Raw genomic sequence first — 15,793 nt, 5'->3', positions numbered from 1 at the left:
TGTGGTTTGTACCGTACAATAGAGAGGCTCGTTCAATTGGTATAGTAAGATCAATATTTGCCCCTAAAAGTCTGTAGATATTCTTCTGTACATTTCTGATTGACCTTAAAAAAGATTAGGAGCGGATGTTTTTTTTCACGAATGATTGTGGATAAGGTATGTGTTCCGTTCAAGAGGAATGAGGAATTTTATTTCACACAATGCGGGAATCTTGATCAGTCAACGAAAGCCAAATTATCTATTATAATTAACGACCCTTTTCAAATCCTCTTGTTCTTTTTTCGTGTTGGGCCTTCAATTTTAGTCGCACGTATGTTATAATTGTGATACTTATGTTCCTTGTTTGTGTGAATCTTCGATTTCAGTCAAGCCATGCAAGGGTTGTTCTTGTAGTGTTGTTGTTATAGTTGGTCAAATTAACAAGTAGATTCCATGTTGCCATGCGTCTGTCCAGTAATAGGGAGCTTACGAAACGAGGACGACGACGGCTACGACGACTTCATTTAAAACTATGAGTTCTCGTTATTCGTATCACTAAGGAACTATTTCATGTCGTTTCGCGTTAAAAATGTGTAACTGTCGGGGAATTAAACTGGTATGAGTGGGTTGGAAGCGTAGAGAGAGAACTGAAAATTCATCGTCATGTGCTGACGTCCTCCACAGAACCTTGAATTTGGTCATTTCACGTCGTCATTTAGGAGATGACGGCAAAGAAATGTACCAAAATGTAACACGCACGTGCAGAGCGTGCAGGGCCATTGTTTTTGCTCACTAAACCTATTGTTTTGTAGCCTCGTCGTTGCCGTCGGTGTCGTCGTTTCGTAAGCTCCCTAATAGATCACAGATGACGTCAAAATGTGGTAAGAACAAAAGAGTGGCGCGCACGCGATAGCCGAGTTTGTCACTGATGTTGTTACCACTTTTTGACGTTTTCTGTGATCTATTACTGAACAGGCGCACGCCAACATGGAATCTATTTGTTTTATATAATAAAGAAATAAACTTTATTCGCATAAAAGCTGATGGTGACGTCAATCGTTCGTCTGTCCTCTAATATATCATAGGCAATAACCAATCAAAATGCGAAAATAACTTGGGTTATTATATAAACAAATATAACAATGAAATTGACACGTGCAGGGCGTGTAACTCAAATTTACATACTTTATAACCCAGAGAGTTCAGTCATTTTACTAAGTGCAAACCTCAGCTTTGAAAGGCGATGGAGTCCTCGGAAGACGAAGCATAATTTATGACACAGAGCTCTCCGAACACTGATATTTCAGCAGAAATCGAAGGTTTACAAATGCTTGAAACATTTAATCATTTTTGCCAGTGGTTTAATTTTTTATCTACCTCTAAAAGCGGCATTTCCACTTTCTTTGTACAATAGAGCAAAGATTTAGCCGAACTGTCCGACGAGCAGTTGGACTTTACTCTATAACCCAGATGGTTCAGTCATTTTACTCAGTGCAAACCTTAGTTTTGAAAGGCGATGTGGGTGTTGATAAAGATAACGTTGCATGAGTGAGTCTTATGATGATGATGATGATGACGACGATGCATTAGATGAAAACATGATGTACGACGATGCATGACGATGCTGCAGACTTAGTGACAAGGGACCTTTAGCACCGAGAGTTTTCGCAGCGACGGCGACATCGGCGCGCGAAAGAGACTGGGGCTAAGATGGCGTTGTTCCCGACAAAACATAGGCGTTTAGCACCCTTCATTCCTCAACGGCAACTTGCTGACTACTTTGAAATCTTTGTCCGCGAAAATGAACAAATGTAACACTTGTCGGGAGTTACTTTTGCTTAGCTATGCAGAAAACCACATTTCTGACGAAGAATTTGTTCCATTGTACGATTGTTATCGCTAAAAAATCCAGATTTTGGCTATCAATCGTGCGATATTTTCCATCTAGAAAACATGAATTCAGCTGACTGCAAGGCCAAATTTCGAGTTGAAGAGGTCGCCTTGCAGATTCTTCACAGACTCCAGCTGTGTTCCGTTTCAGATAGAGAAGCAATTGCGATGGTTTAGAGGGACTTTGTGTGCTGGTGAGACGAACAAGTCAGTCCACGAGCCGCGGACCGGGACTTTCTTTCTTTGCTCCAAAGACATTCCTGGTTAACATTTCTCTCCGAAAAAGCACGTCATGTCCGTCGCTCCACTCCATCGGCCTAGAGTGAAACATAATTTTGATAAGAATGAAGATTCAAGACAGTTAAAACCTTTGTCAAGTTACCTTACTCACTTGCATTTTTGCATTTGATCGTCAGGTGCCGCCATCTTCAGTAAGTAAGTAAGTAAGTAAGTAAGTAAGTAAGTAAGTAAGTAAGTAAGTAAGTAAGTAAGTAAGTAAGTAAGTAAGTAAGTAAGTAAGTAAGTAAGTGAGTAAGTAAGTGAGTGAGTGAGTGAGTGAGTGAGTGAGTGAGTGAGTGAGTAAGTAAGTAAGTAAGTGAGTAAGTACTGAGTGAGTGCAGTGAGTGAGTGAGTGAGTGAGTGAGTGAGTGAGTGAGTGAGTGAGTGAGTGAGTGAGTAAACAGTAAACAGTAAACAGTAAATCTTTATTGCGCCTTACTCTCCAAAGGGAGGTATCGGTCTCGTTACAATAAAGGTGATGATATCTACTTGAATAACTAATTAACTAAAAAGATCATACAATTACTTGTAATACAATTGGTATAAAATTATTATTATTATTTTAATTATTTTGCATTTAGGAGGTCTTTTCTCTTCTGAAACATTAAGTATGTGTATTTACCTATTATCTTTGAAGTGCTTTCGTTTTCTAGGGTAAGTAAATACCTAATTTTATCCTCATCATTAAGGCTTTTGAAAACAATATCGTGTGTTGAAAGGAGAGAATGGAGCTCATTTCTAATGTTATCGTACCCTGGGCAATACATCAAGAAGTGCCGCTCATCTTCTATATAGCCTCTATTGCAGACTAAACACGTTCTTCCATCTACTGGGATTGGTGCACCTCTATTTTCGTATTTCCCAGTCTGTATTCGCAAGCTATGAACCCCCAGACGCAATTTTGTCATACTTATTCTATGTGCTGGGTTTCTGATAGTTTTGAGATAGTCTTCCAATTGGTAGTCGAATTTGACTTCTTTGTGTGTAAATTTCTCTCTAGAGCCTTCGGAAGTGTTGTTGCGAGCCTTCAGCCAATTTCGAATGTAGTCCTTTTTAAGCTGATTCTTTATGGAGGAACGAGCATTCTTAATGTGTAGTTGGCTTGATGTATTGCCTATAGAGTGCATTCGTATAGTTTCGTCATTATTTAATACATCAAAAAATTGGCTATGACTTTTTGCGTGATGAAAGGCTTCCTTTAATAGAGGGTTGACTGTTTTATGTTGTAATCTAAGCGAGTAACTAAATATTGAAGCTTTTATGTCTATACTTAAAGGGTACCGTCCAAGTTCTGCCCTACAGGCAATGTTCTCTGTGTACCATGGGGTATTTAGTGTTTGTTTACAGAACTTGATATGGACTTGTTCGATAGTGCTTTTGTCAAAATGAGTCTTATATGATAATAGCTCCGGTCCCCATATTTCGCATCCATATAGTAGTATAGGTTTGACAAGGGCATCAAAAAGCTTATTCTTAATTGTAATTGTGGTCGTATCCGAATTGGAGAACAATCGTTTCACTGTCGCAAGAACTTTATAAGCTTTTTTGCTAAGGATGTCTCTTGCGTAGGTATAGCGACCAGATGAGGTCATTTCTATTCCCAAATATGTTTGTTTGTCGACGATAGGTAATGCTTCTGAACCATATTGGAAAATTTCCTTGTTTTTGGTTTGACCGTTCCCACTAAAGATGATGATATTTGATTTTTTGGTATTCACCTTCAGCTTCCATTCCTCTGCGTGCTTTATAATGACGTTAATCGATTTCTGTAGTCCTTCTGGAGAGGGACTTAAAACTAACAAATCATCAGCATACATGAGGCAATTTAGAGAATGGCTTCCAAAGTGAGTGAGTGAGTGAGTGAGTGAGTGAGTGAGTGAGTGAGTGAGTGAGTGAGTGAGTGAGTAAGTAAGTAAGTAATAACTTTATTTAAACACGGTAAATTCATCAGAAATACAATTATAACATACTATGATAATAAATACAATACTAATAACTAAAACTAAAACTATACAAATCTATACTAAACATAACAACTCTGCTTTACATGAATGCCGTGTAAATAAAAAGTAAAAAGCTAATCAAAGACTACGAAAAATGTTGACGGCAACCAATTCGAAAACCATTGAGAGTTTATACTTGCCGCAGTCTGAGTCTACAGCCGTCCTTTTTGAAATACGATGATTAAAATGCCAAAAGCGATTCAAATAAATTACGAGAAGGTATTCTCTTGAATTTTCTACAAGGCACGAAAATTAAAAGGCCAATATCGGACGAGTGTAAACGGAGAAAAGACTTAAATTTACTCACGTTTTCTACACACCGCCAAAACAAGGCTTTTGAGGTCGACGCCGAGACTTAAGACGACTTCGCGCTAAACCTACGACGTCAAACGGAAATAAAACTTCACTCCGGGCGCCGTCGCCTTCCTAAAAAGTCGCTTTGCTTTAAGGTCCCAACAGTTGCGTCAACGGTGCTGCGAATTTCAATGGCGACAACAGTGATAGTGATCTTGAAGTGACTGTAATGATGCGAGAATGATCGTGCCGGTATTTTGGCTTTTACTTCGTGCAGAAGACGCACATGACGTAACAAAAGCTTTAGCGGTCTTGAGGGATTTAGAATTCTGATTAGGTATTGTTTCACGATTTTTGCTCTATTGTTTTACGTCATGTGTGTCTTCTACACGAAGTAAAAGCCGGTATTTTTGATTTTTCAACATGACAATGTTGATGGTTATGCATCGATATTTTGGGGTTGATTTGGGGAAATGTGAGGTTACCACAATTTCTCACCAGTAAAAGGCAATATATGGAACTCCTTTACCTTAACATTACTAATAAGATGATCCTGGACAAAAACAACTTTTCCTGGCAGGCAAGTTGTCATAAACTTAAAAAAAGGTCCGGCCATCTTTTTTCAATTCAATCATCTTGTTTCTATTGTAGTTTTTTTTGTTGATCCATACATCTCTTTGGCTTTGCAATTTTTTATTTTTTATCTTTCCAACCTTTTAGTGGTTATTGCTATGTATTTGAGAGCAGACAGATGGCGGCACAGTGGTGAGAGCACTCGCTTCCCACCAATGTGGCCTGGGTTCGATTCCCATACTCGGGTGTCATACGTGGGTTGAGTTTGTTGGTTCTCTTCTCTGCACCGAGAGGTTTTCTCAGGGTACTATTCCGGTTTTCCCCTTTCCTCCAAAAAAAAACTATGATTTGATATCAGTTTAAGTTAATCTGTTTTGATTTTTGAACAGCGTCCCCAATTGATGCCCTCAAGCTATTAATACACTTGACGCTTTCTCTCCCGAGAAATTCAAGTTGAGCGAATCACAATTTTTTAAAAGTGGAATTTAATATTTTCATCGCAATGGTGCAATTATAGCAAGCGGAATTTTATTAAGTTTTTCATGTAAAAGGTTACCGTTTAAAGTTCACTCATGGAAGACGAAGATTACGAACATTCACCAATCGGAGAAGTGTCTAATCGCTAAAAGAAACGATGCTATATAATAAACAACTTACTAACCTCGCTTGCTCAGGACCGTAGTGGGGAACATTAGCCCTCGGTCGTTTTTGTACAGGCCTCGCTGCGCTGGGCCCATATTGCCACAACCTCGGGCCAATATTCCCCAGGATGGCCCTCGCGCTCGGTTAGTCAGTGGTTAGTATTTATCTATTTCGCGTTTCGTGAAATGACCTAAAATTGATTCAATCCCTTTGTGAAGGAAAGTAAAGACAACGAAGATGATGGTGATGATTGATGACGGCTTTATTCTTTGCTTTTTTTACCCAGAATCCTGTTGGACCAGGCCGTTATGATGTTGATCGATACGATAGAGCCCAACATGCTAATGGGAACCGAAGTGCTTTTAACTCCAAAACAAAGAGATATGACCTCACACGGGATAAATACTTGACGTAAGTTAAATATTAAAAGCCTTTAGCCTTCAACACTCAGCAAGATCCGTTCGGTAGATCTGTGTTTGGATTATGATTCTGTTTCTTGTCTCTCTAGAGATTTAGGCCCTGTCACTGATGTGTTTTCGTTTGAAAACGCATACATTTCGATACATTTAGGGCTTTCTGTTCACACTAGAACGCTGAGCGTTTTCATCGAAAACACATCGATTTAAAAACGCTGTCGAAAGTGGATACAAATGCAAATCAGCATTTGACTGTGTGGACAGTCGAAAATGCGTTGAAATGAAAATGATTACTTCATCCGCACCACCTGAGTTGAAAGGATATCAAACGTGGCGGATAAAGACATGCCTTACCCGATGTAACTAGCAAATTTGGTAGCTTGTTTTGAGCTTAACCTTGCTCTATTCAACCTTCTCTTGGTTTTTCATAGTAGAAGAAAATGAAATGTGTTGTAAGGGCATTGGCTCTTTCAAGATCTTCCCATTTGTAGTGCTGGAGCAGGAATGCCACATAGCAGCTTCGGAAAAGATTCTAGAATGAAAAGCGAGCCAAAGCGAAGTTGTTTACAGTTTTCAAACTTGCATTGGCGGGAAACGCCAAAAATAACAGGGTCGTGTCTCTTTCGAGCATGCGCATATTGTTCAACCTACGACATAGGATGTCATTCGCTGCGTGCAGAGCCTCGTTTTGTTTTTTTCTTTACTGAGGAAGAAGAAGCAAGGAGGCTCTGCTTGAATCGTGAAACTCTTTGAAGCCGCCGCAGCCCGAACTTCTGGACTGGTCAATCTTGCTTTCTTTCGTCAATTTGTTTTTGTGTTTTTTGTTTTTTGCCAGTGCGAGCATCCGTTTCGTGTTAAAACCGATGGTTATAATTGAGCCCGCTCTACCATGAAAAATCAAGATGGCGTCGAGCGCACGCGTTTTAGGCCTGGGTTCGAAACTGTATCCTGGCAACATGCAGCGCATGCTCAATAAGGATCTTACTCTATTCATGCAGAGTCTTTCTCGACAACGGCGAAATCGAGCAAGCAAAAGAAAGGGTCTGCTAGCAGGGTGGTCATTCAGCGTTTTAGTGTGACCAGTTGAAACGCGGCAAAAACGGTGGTGTGGATGTGCATGGATCGATGCGTTTTCGATGACACCGAAAACGAATACTTTTGAAAACGCATTTTTCGGCGGCCTTATAAAATTTACGCTGCGGCAACGTCGACAAAGTCGTTACCTGGCAATCATTAAGGAGTAACACAATTCCTTTGCACGTGGTCACTGAACTTTTGTACATTTCGTTCAAATTCCCGGTTCGTGTATACTTCGGGGTTGATTTGTGGAGTGGACAGCTATTCTTAGAGTTATTTTCATAGAGTTATGTCGCAGAGTTAGAGTTAAGTTTCCAAAATCCTGAATTCAAACTTTTGGAAGCCAACATTCATAAAAGCTAAACTTTTGTTTAGGCCTTATTAGGCCTAAGGTTAGCTTTTATTCATGTTTAGGATACTTTTTGTATTTCCGTATTTCTAAATTCAGGATTTTGGAAACTTAACTCTAACTCTACGAAATAACTCTATGAAAATAACTCTACTGCTAGTCAACCTCGTTTGTGGAAGTGAAGCAAACTTAAGTCATCACGAAAAAGTTTAGTTTGGTATAGTGAACTTGCCGTGCTGTGTAAAAAAAAAAAAAAAAAAAAGCAAACAAACAAAAACGTTTTTTTCTTTAAATCTCAAGTTCAAAACCTTTTGTACCAATCCAGTTAAGGGACTCTTCACTCATATTGCACAGTATTTGCGAGATGAAACAATCACGAGATACTTATAAGATAGCGAAATATTGTTTCATTTCCATGACCGTGATGGTATCAAGACGTTCACGTTATCATACTAATCGGATTAGAGTAGCTGGGGCCGAAAATTCCACCATACCATTAGCAAAGAAAAAACTAATTAGCGCAGAAATAAGTTTTAAAGAGGCCTGTCCTTTTAACCTGAAGCAACTCCAGAAATGCGTGGTGCTAAAGATTTCGTGTTTTTCGTTTTCTTGCAGGGAACGAATCAAGCCTGGAGAAGTGGACAAAGTTTTCATGGTTCCAATTGATGCACAATAAACAATTCATGATCTAGCATTTGAGTTCGCCTAACGTATTCTAAGTTCAATTTTGTGACTGATAGCATGGAAACGAAAAAGTGTTGTGTTAACAAAAATGAGACTATCTGCTTGCTGTAAGGTCAAAGACTCTTTAAATTTGTATTTTCGTGAGGTTGTTGGTAAAATTCAATTTAAAGCATTTTTCATGGGAACAGAAACCAGGAAGAATTTTTACCGAATACGTTTTTAGTCTTCCTTAGTTATATATATTTTGGTCTGATTGTTAACTTGCATCGAATGAGGGGAGATTTTGTAAAACAAAAATGTATTTTTGTCATGTTCTGAGAATGTCTTAGTACTGATATTGTTTTCACAGAAATAGTTTTGTCTCATTGTATTTTCGTGAGGTTGTTGGTAAAATTCAATTTAAAGCATTTTTCATGGGAACAGAAACCAGGAAGAATTTTTACCGAATACGTTTTTAGTCTTCCTTAGTTATATATATTTTGGTCTGATTGTTAACTTGGATCGAACGAGGGGAGATTTTGTAAAACAAAAATGTATTTTTGTCATGTTGTGAGAATGTCTAAGTACTGATATTGTTTTCACAGAAATAGTTTTGTCTCAGTGTACAAAGATGACCATAAAGCGAGATCTGGAACATTTGCAAGAGTAATATATAATCGTTTCCCTTTCGTTTTCTCTCTCTCTCTTTTGTTTTTCTTTGCAAAGTTAGGTTATTTCGCTTCTTTTCTCGGTTAACTTTTCCAATCTTTTTCAGTTTCGTTGTGAAAAGAATTTACTTCGGAATCTTTTTTCATGTTCATCAAATCAAACTTTCACAATACCATTTGTAAAGTGATGTGAGCATAATACGTCAGGTTAAAGAGGTAAATAAATCTATCAACTGTGATGTAAGTATTTTTACTTTGATTTCTCCGTTTGCGTTGCCAATAGTTGCCTTTTTGGATGCTTCTAAGCAACTGTGTGAAAACTGAGCTGTGTTTCCCAGTGCCGTTAGGGCATTGCCGGGATTCGTGTTCGGTTGTCCCAAAATTCGATTCTGTCACTCTTCTGAAATAGCCAGCTGGTTTCTCCCCTCTCCTTGGGACTCGTGATGCTCTCGTGGTAATCTGTGTACAGCTGTCCCCTATTTTTTCCATTCGGTCGTCGAGTTCACCGTCTCCATCCAGCTGTCCATCTTTGTTTCCAGTAGCGAACGCGATCCGGGGAGAGAATTAAATGCAGCTGTTGTTGCAAACAAATATGGGGTGTGACAAAATGGGAAAGTAAGAAACTGTTACCAGCTTCCTGTTGTTGCTTCGTGACTTTCTTCAAGGTTTCAGTTTTTACGTTATTAGAGATTAACACGTGCAAGTCGTGCATTGTTCATTTAAGTGCATTTCTTTCCCGTTCTTCGCGAGAACGGTCGACATGAACTGCCCGAATTTTATGAGGAGGACGTAACCAAGCGAAGATAAAGACTCGCTTTTCTTTACAAAAATTCTGATGTTAAACCATTCCAAAGGGGGTGGCACTTAACTACAGCAAGACAAAGGTTGTTAAGGAAGCTTTTTAGTCAAGAGCCCTACAAAAAGGTTGTATGGATGGTTCTTTGAAATAACGTTTTCAATGGAAATCTGACAACACTTCAATAAGAAGGCGAATGCGCAACTCTTCCCAGTCCTCTGCCGAATATTGAAATTTCAAGATTTGACATGCAGAATATTGAAATTTCAAGATTCGACATGCAGAATATTGAAATTTTAAGATTCGGCATGCAGTAACTGTATTTGCTAATCAGTCGTCATTGCAAAATTGTGTGGTTATTGTTTTCGGGTATTTGTTATGTTACTCGAGTTATATTTTTAGTTATTCCCTAGTCCGGTTTTCTCCTAATCGGAGTCATGATTTGAAATTACCCATGCATCAGTACCCCTATATCCGAATATGGGGCAAGTAACGCCATCCCCCCTCCCACCTTTCAACGAGATATTCACAGGTATATTTCAGCGTGACTAAATCGACCTCTTGATCTATCTGTATGTATCGACACGCGCATGTGCTTGACTCTGTCGACTGACCTCACAGAGGCGAGGGTTTAAATGAAGATCCACGCTTGCGTATAAATAGGTCTTTGAACTAGAGTGACAAAAGCTGCATATTTTGGTTAGTCCGATCATAGTGGACAAACTTAAGGATGGCTGAAGGCTTATCTGAGGCGAGGACGGGTGGTTTCATTGTCATGTTCTCTTTTCTGTCTTCGTACTGATGTTTTGGGAGGACCTTCAAATTTTCTAGGCTTTTCTATCCTAGACCATGAAGGCGAAACTTTCTACTACCATTACGGTAAGGTTTAATCGTTTACAATTTGTGCGTTTCAGTGAAAAGCATGTAAAAACTCTCAGAAAACGAAAGGAACAGGCGTTTTTTTTTTCGCAAGATGAGAACCATCCCATCAATTTTCGTAAACTTGAGCAAGGAATCTCTAAATGGACGAAAAATGAAACTGATATTTTGATTTTTTGGAGAATAATAAAAAGGGCATATTGTTTCAATGCTTTATTCATGCGGTAAGTCTAGATCTATTTCGGTCAACACTTTCCATAGCTCAGACTTTGAGATGTAGTCAATGAGAAATTAATGGTTAACCGGTGAGTAATTATAGTTGATTAATCATCGGGTATTGCTCAATAGGTAAGCTATGACTAATCAGTGACATCAGTGAATACCCAATGCTCTACAAAATTTGTTTGTCTTCGATTAATCACTGGGTATTGTTCATTGGTCTTATTTATGTATAGTGTAGGCAAAATGTTTCAGCGACACATTTCCGAATTTTCGCCCAGTAGAGATAAAGCAGAGTCCCGTCAGATTATGTGTCAAGTAGTCGCCTAGGGAAGGTTGAAAAACAACTGCCACTTTCAAACCGAGTCATCTCTAAAAGGGGTCGCGGTCGCTTACGAGAGGTTTCCATCGATAGAAATTTGACTTGATTTAGTAAAGTGGTCGCTTACGAGAGGTGGTCGCAAAGGGAAGTTCAACTACATAACAATTGAAACTGACCGTGAACAGTATTCACCCTTGCGCGCAGCCGACTGATGCGAAAGCGTCATCCCTGGTGCGCTATCTAAAGAAACAAGAACAATGAACTAATGAATGGTGGATAGATGGACATAAGCATCTAGAAGGTGTCTCAGTTCAAATTTACAAGTGGTTTTGGTCTTCACAAAAACCCGCTCATTATCTTATATCCTAAACTACTAAGGATATAACAGATATAAGGACGTCCAAAAGAATTACTCACTGCAAGAGAAGATAAATGTAAAATTCCATCCCTAATCGTGTGATCGATTTGAAAAAATAAAGTAACTTCAAGGACTGAGAGTAACGATTTTAGTCATTCATGTAATTTGGGAGCGCACTTCAGATTCTCGCCCCACTTAGTGAAAGCAAAGCTTTTTCTGTGATATGATTAAATCCGTTTGATTCTGTCTCCTTCCAAAACACTGTCTATGAACGCGTAAGGTTGGAGAAAGCAGTTGCTATTCTCCGTACTCGAAAATATCTTCGTTCTCGAAAATATCCTTAAAAATCATGAGTGAACAAGGGAACGGGTGGGATGATCAATGGATGGATCAATCGACGAAGTTATGTTGTGTTGCATACTTAGTAATATTACTGCCTGAAAGTGGCTCGAGCCAGCTTAGGATAAGTTTAACGTCCTTAATTGCTCAAACAAGAAAACAAATGATAGAAGTATGACTGCAGTCTCTACAATACAGTGATAATAGGACAGCAGTATAATTTTCAAAAACAAGTAAACGCAAGAAAGGCAACAGTGCCCGTCTCAAATTTAATTACCTCTCGTCAAGTCACTGTACAACTTTGCACAGGAACACAATAAGTTACGATTGCAAAAGAGTGTCATCAGTGATTATTGGTGTATTTAAGGCACTCCCAGATAATTCAACTCGAATGTAAAATGGGGAAAGAAGACGTAACACTAACCTGAGACTGATGGCCTGCGTGACGCACAAGCCTGTGCGTAGGTCATTTTCATCTCCTTTGAAACAATTGTCTCCAGAGAAAACTCTTCCAGGGGCACCCAACGAATCTGTTCCTCACATTATCTGTTCCCCAGAGGAATCTTGCTGGCTGGCAAAAATACAGGTGTTTCGATGAGCTGGCTGGGAAATTTTGTTATTGATAGAGGTTTTGCCTGGGAATTACTGACTTTTTCTAGCATTTCAACCCGAGCTGGCTGTAGAAACTCTGAAGACTGAGGGCGACTTAAAAAAAAAAACAAAAAAAAAAGAACCCCTTCCCTCTCCCAGAGAGTAGTCACAAACATACGACGGCAGGTCAGAGTGATTGCGCTTGCGGAAAAAACCTGTTTTGTTTTGTCCCGGTTTTGTCGCTTTTGTTCGGTCGTTTTGGATCAAGAGATTTAAAAGCGCGCGGAATTCCTGGCTGGGAAATAAATTTGATCAGCTGGCTGGAAACCCAACCAATTTTATCTAGCTGGCTGGGAAATTTCTTCGCTGCTTACCAAATGAACAAGAACAAGGAATAAAATTCAGAACAATAGACTATCCTTAGTTTTGATTACACTAACAGAAGGAGCTACCGTAGTCAAGGGGTTAATCACAGATGGCTCAGGGACCGATTAATCTCTCCCTCTTTGGATCGAAAGTAGCACGGGGGACCCCAGGCAGAGTTTTTGCAATCATGATTTTTTTTTTTTTTTCTTTTTTTCTCAAACCCTTTCATTACTATCTGGCAAAATACGTCCAACTTTATCCAGGGTCCCATCTTGTGACATCATCACTTTTAACGGTCAGGAACAGCTTTGTCCACTAACTTGTGCAGGGAGAAGAGATCTCTCAAACTATACCAGAATGAGCACAATTCAGTCAAGGAAACTGGAGAAACGGCCAAAAAAACCAATGTAACACTGACCTGAAATCTCCATGAAAAGCTTGCTCCATTACCCACCTACCTTTCTGATCACCTAATTATAAGATGATGAAATGTTTCTCAGAAACTCTTCCTACCAAAATAAAGCCTACCAAATGCCCAGAACGAGGCAAGGAAAGCGAAAAGAGAGGGAAGGGGAGAAAGCGAAAAGTGAAAGTCGAAAGTGTTGTGCTAATTTTAAAGCCAAAAACTATAAGCACCTGGCTGAAAAGGCCGCGGAGTGTACAACCTGGAAAAAACGGGTTTGTAGGGAGGTTTAGCTCTTAAACAGCACGACATTGACCAAAAAACCCCTCAACTAGCTTCAAAACGTGTTTTTCGGCCAAATCTCTAGCAGCCGAAGGGTTAATACGTATTTTACGAATGCGCATGCGTTCTGTACTAACCCTGCTTACCACATGAACAAGAACAAGGAATAAAATTCAGAACTATAGACTATCCTTAGTTTTGATTACACTAACAGAAGGAGCTACCGTAGTCAAGGGGTTAATCTCATAAGGCTCAGGGTCCGATTAATCACTCCCTCTATCAAACGACAGTAGCACGGGGGACCCCAGGCAACTTGTGCAGGGAGAAGAGATCTCTCAAACTATACCAGAATGAGCACAATTCAATCAAGGAAACTGGAGAAACGGCCAAAAAAACCAATGTAACACTGACCTGAAATCTCCATGAAAAGCTTGCTTCATTACCTACCCAGGCAGAGTTTTTGCAATCATGATTTTTTTTTTTTTTTCTTTTTTTCTCAAACCCTTTCATTACTATCTGGCAAAATACGTCCAACTTTATCCAGGGTCCCATCTTGTGACATCATCACTTTTAACGGTCAGGAACAGCTTTGTCCACTAACTTGTGCAGGGAGAAGAGATCTCTCAAACTATACCAGAATGAGCACAATTCAGTCAAGGAAACTGGAGAAACGGCCAAAAAAACCAATGTAACACTGACCTGAAATCTCCATGAAAAGCTTGCTCCATTACCCACCTACCTTTCTGATCACCTAATTATAAGATGATGAAATGTTTCTCAGAAACTCTTCCTACCAAAATAAAGCCTACCAAATGCCCAGAACGAGGCAAGGAAAGCGAAAAGAGAGGGAAGGGGAGAAAGCGAAAAGTGAAAGTCGAAAGTGTTGTGCTAATTTTAAAGCCAAAAACTATGTCGAAATTTTGCTTTCTGCGCATGCCGAACTTTGCAAGCACCTGGCTGAAAAGGCCGCGGAGTGTACAACCTGGAAAAAACGGGTTTGTAGGGAGGTTTAGCTCTTAAACAGCACGACATTGACCAAAAAAACCCCTCAACTAGCTTCAAAACGTGTTTTTCGGCCAAATCTCTAGCAGCCGAAGGGTTAATACGTATTTTACGAATGCGCATGCCTTCTGTACTAACTCTGCTTACCACATGAACAAGAACAAGGAATAAAATTCAGAACTATAGACTATCCTTAGTTTTCATTACACTAACAGAAGGAGCTACCGTAGTCAAGGGGTTAATCACAGATGGCTCAGGGACCGATTAATCTCTCCCTCTTTGGATCGAAAGTAGCACGGGGGACCCCAGGCAGAGTTTTTGGCAATTTGTTTTTTTTTTTTTTGTTTTTTTCTCAAACCCTTTCATTACTATCTGGCAAAATACGTCCAACTTTATCCAGGGTCCCATCTTGTGACATCATCACTTTTAACGGTCAGGAACAGCTTTGTCCACTAACTTGTGCAGGGAGAAGAGATCTCTCAAACTATACCAGAATGAGCACAATTCAGTCAAGGAAACTGGAGAAACGGCCAAAAAAAACCAATGTAACACTGACCTGAAATCTCCATGAAAAGCTTGCTCCATTACCCACCTACCTTTCTGATCACCTAATTATAAGATGATGAAATGTTTCTCAGAAACTCTTCCTACCAAAATAAAGCCTACCAAATGCCCAGAACGAGGCAAGGAAAGCGAAAAGAGAGGGAAGGGGAGAAAGCGAAAAGTGAAAGTCGAAAGTGTTGTGCTAATTTTAAAGCCAAAAACTATGTCGAAATTTTGCTTTCTGCGCATGCCGAACTTTGCAAGCACCTGGCTGAAAAGGCCGCGGAGTGTACAACCTGGAAAAAACGGGTTTGTAGGGAGGTTTAGCTCTTAAACAGCACGACATTGACCAAAAAACCCCTCAACTAGCTTCAAAACGTGTTTTTCGGCCAAATCTCTAGCAGCCGAAGGGTTAATACGTATTTTACGAATGCGCATGCGTTCTGTACTAACTCTGCTTACCACATGAACAAGAACAAGGAATAAAATTCAGAACTATAGACTATCCTTAGTTTTCATTACACTAACAGAAGGAGCTACCGTAGTCAAGGGGTTAATCACAGATGGCTCAGGGACCGATTAATCTCTCCCTCTTTGGATCGAAAGTAGCACGGGGGACCCCAGGCAGAGTTTTTGCAATTTTTTTTTTTTTTTTCTCAAACCCTTTCATTACTATCTGGCAAAATACGTCCAACTTTATCCAGGGTCCCATCTTGTGACATCATCACTTTTAACGGTCAGGAACAGCTTTGTCCACTAACTTGTGCAGGGAGAAGAGATCTCTCAAACTATACCAGAATGAGCACAATTCAGTCAAGGAAACTGGAGAAACGGCCAAAAAAACCAATGTAACACTGACC

The 15,793-nt window shown here is 39.6% G+C and overlaps 1 long non-coding RNA gene across 1 annotated transcript; it reads left to right on the top strand.

Moving 5' to 3' along the window:
- Positions 1-1,370: 1,370 nt before the first annotated feature.
- LOC138024453 (uncharacterized) lies at positions 1,371-8,839 on the top strand. Its single transcript, XR_011127002.1, has 3 exons — positions 1,371-2,300; positions 5,947-6,071; positions 8,118-8,839. It is a non-coding gene; the product is annotated as an uncharacterized lncRNA (long non-coding RNA).
- Positions 8,840-15,793: the final 6,954 nt, after the last annotated feature.

This window comes from Montipora capricornis, chromosome 11 (assembly GCF_036669925.1).
Source record: "Montipora capricornis isolate CH-2021 chromosome 11, ASM3666992v2, whole genome shotgun sequence".
In the NCBI taxonomy this organism is placed as follows: Eukaryota; Metazoa; Cnidaria; class Anthozoa; order Scleractinia; family Acroporidae; genus Montipora; species Montipora capricornis.
Note: the sequence above shows the minus strand (reverse complement) of the source record. Positions and strands in the feature narration are given on the sequence as shown.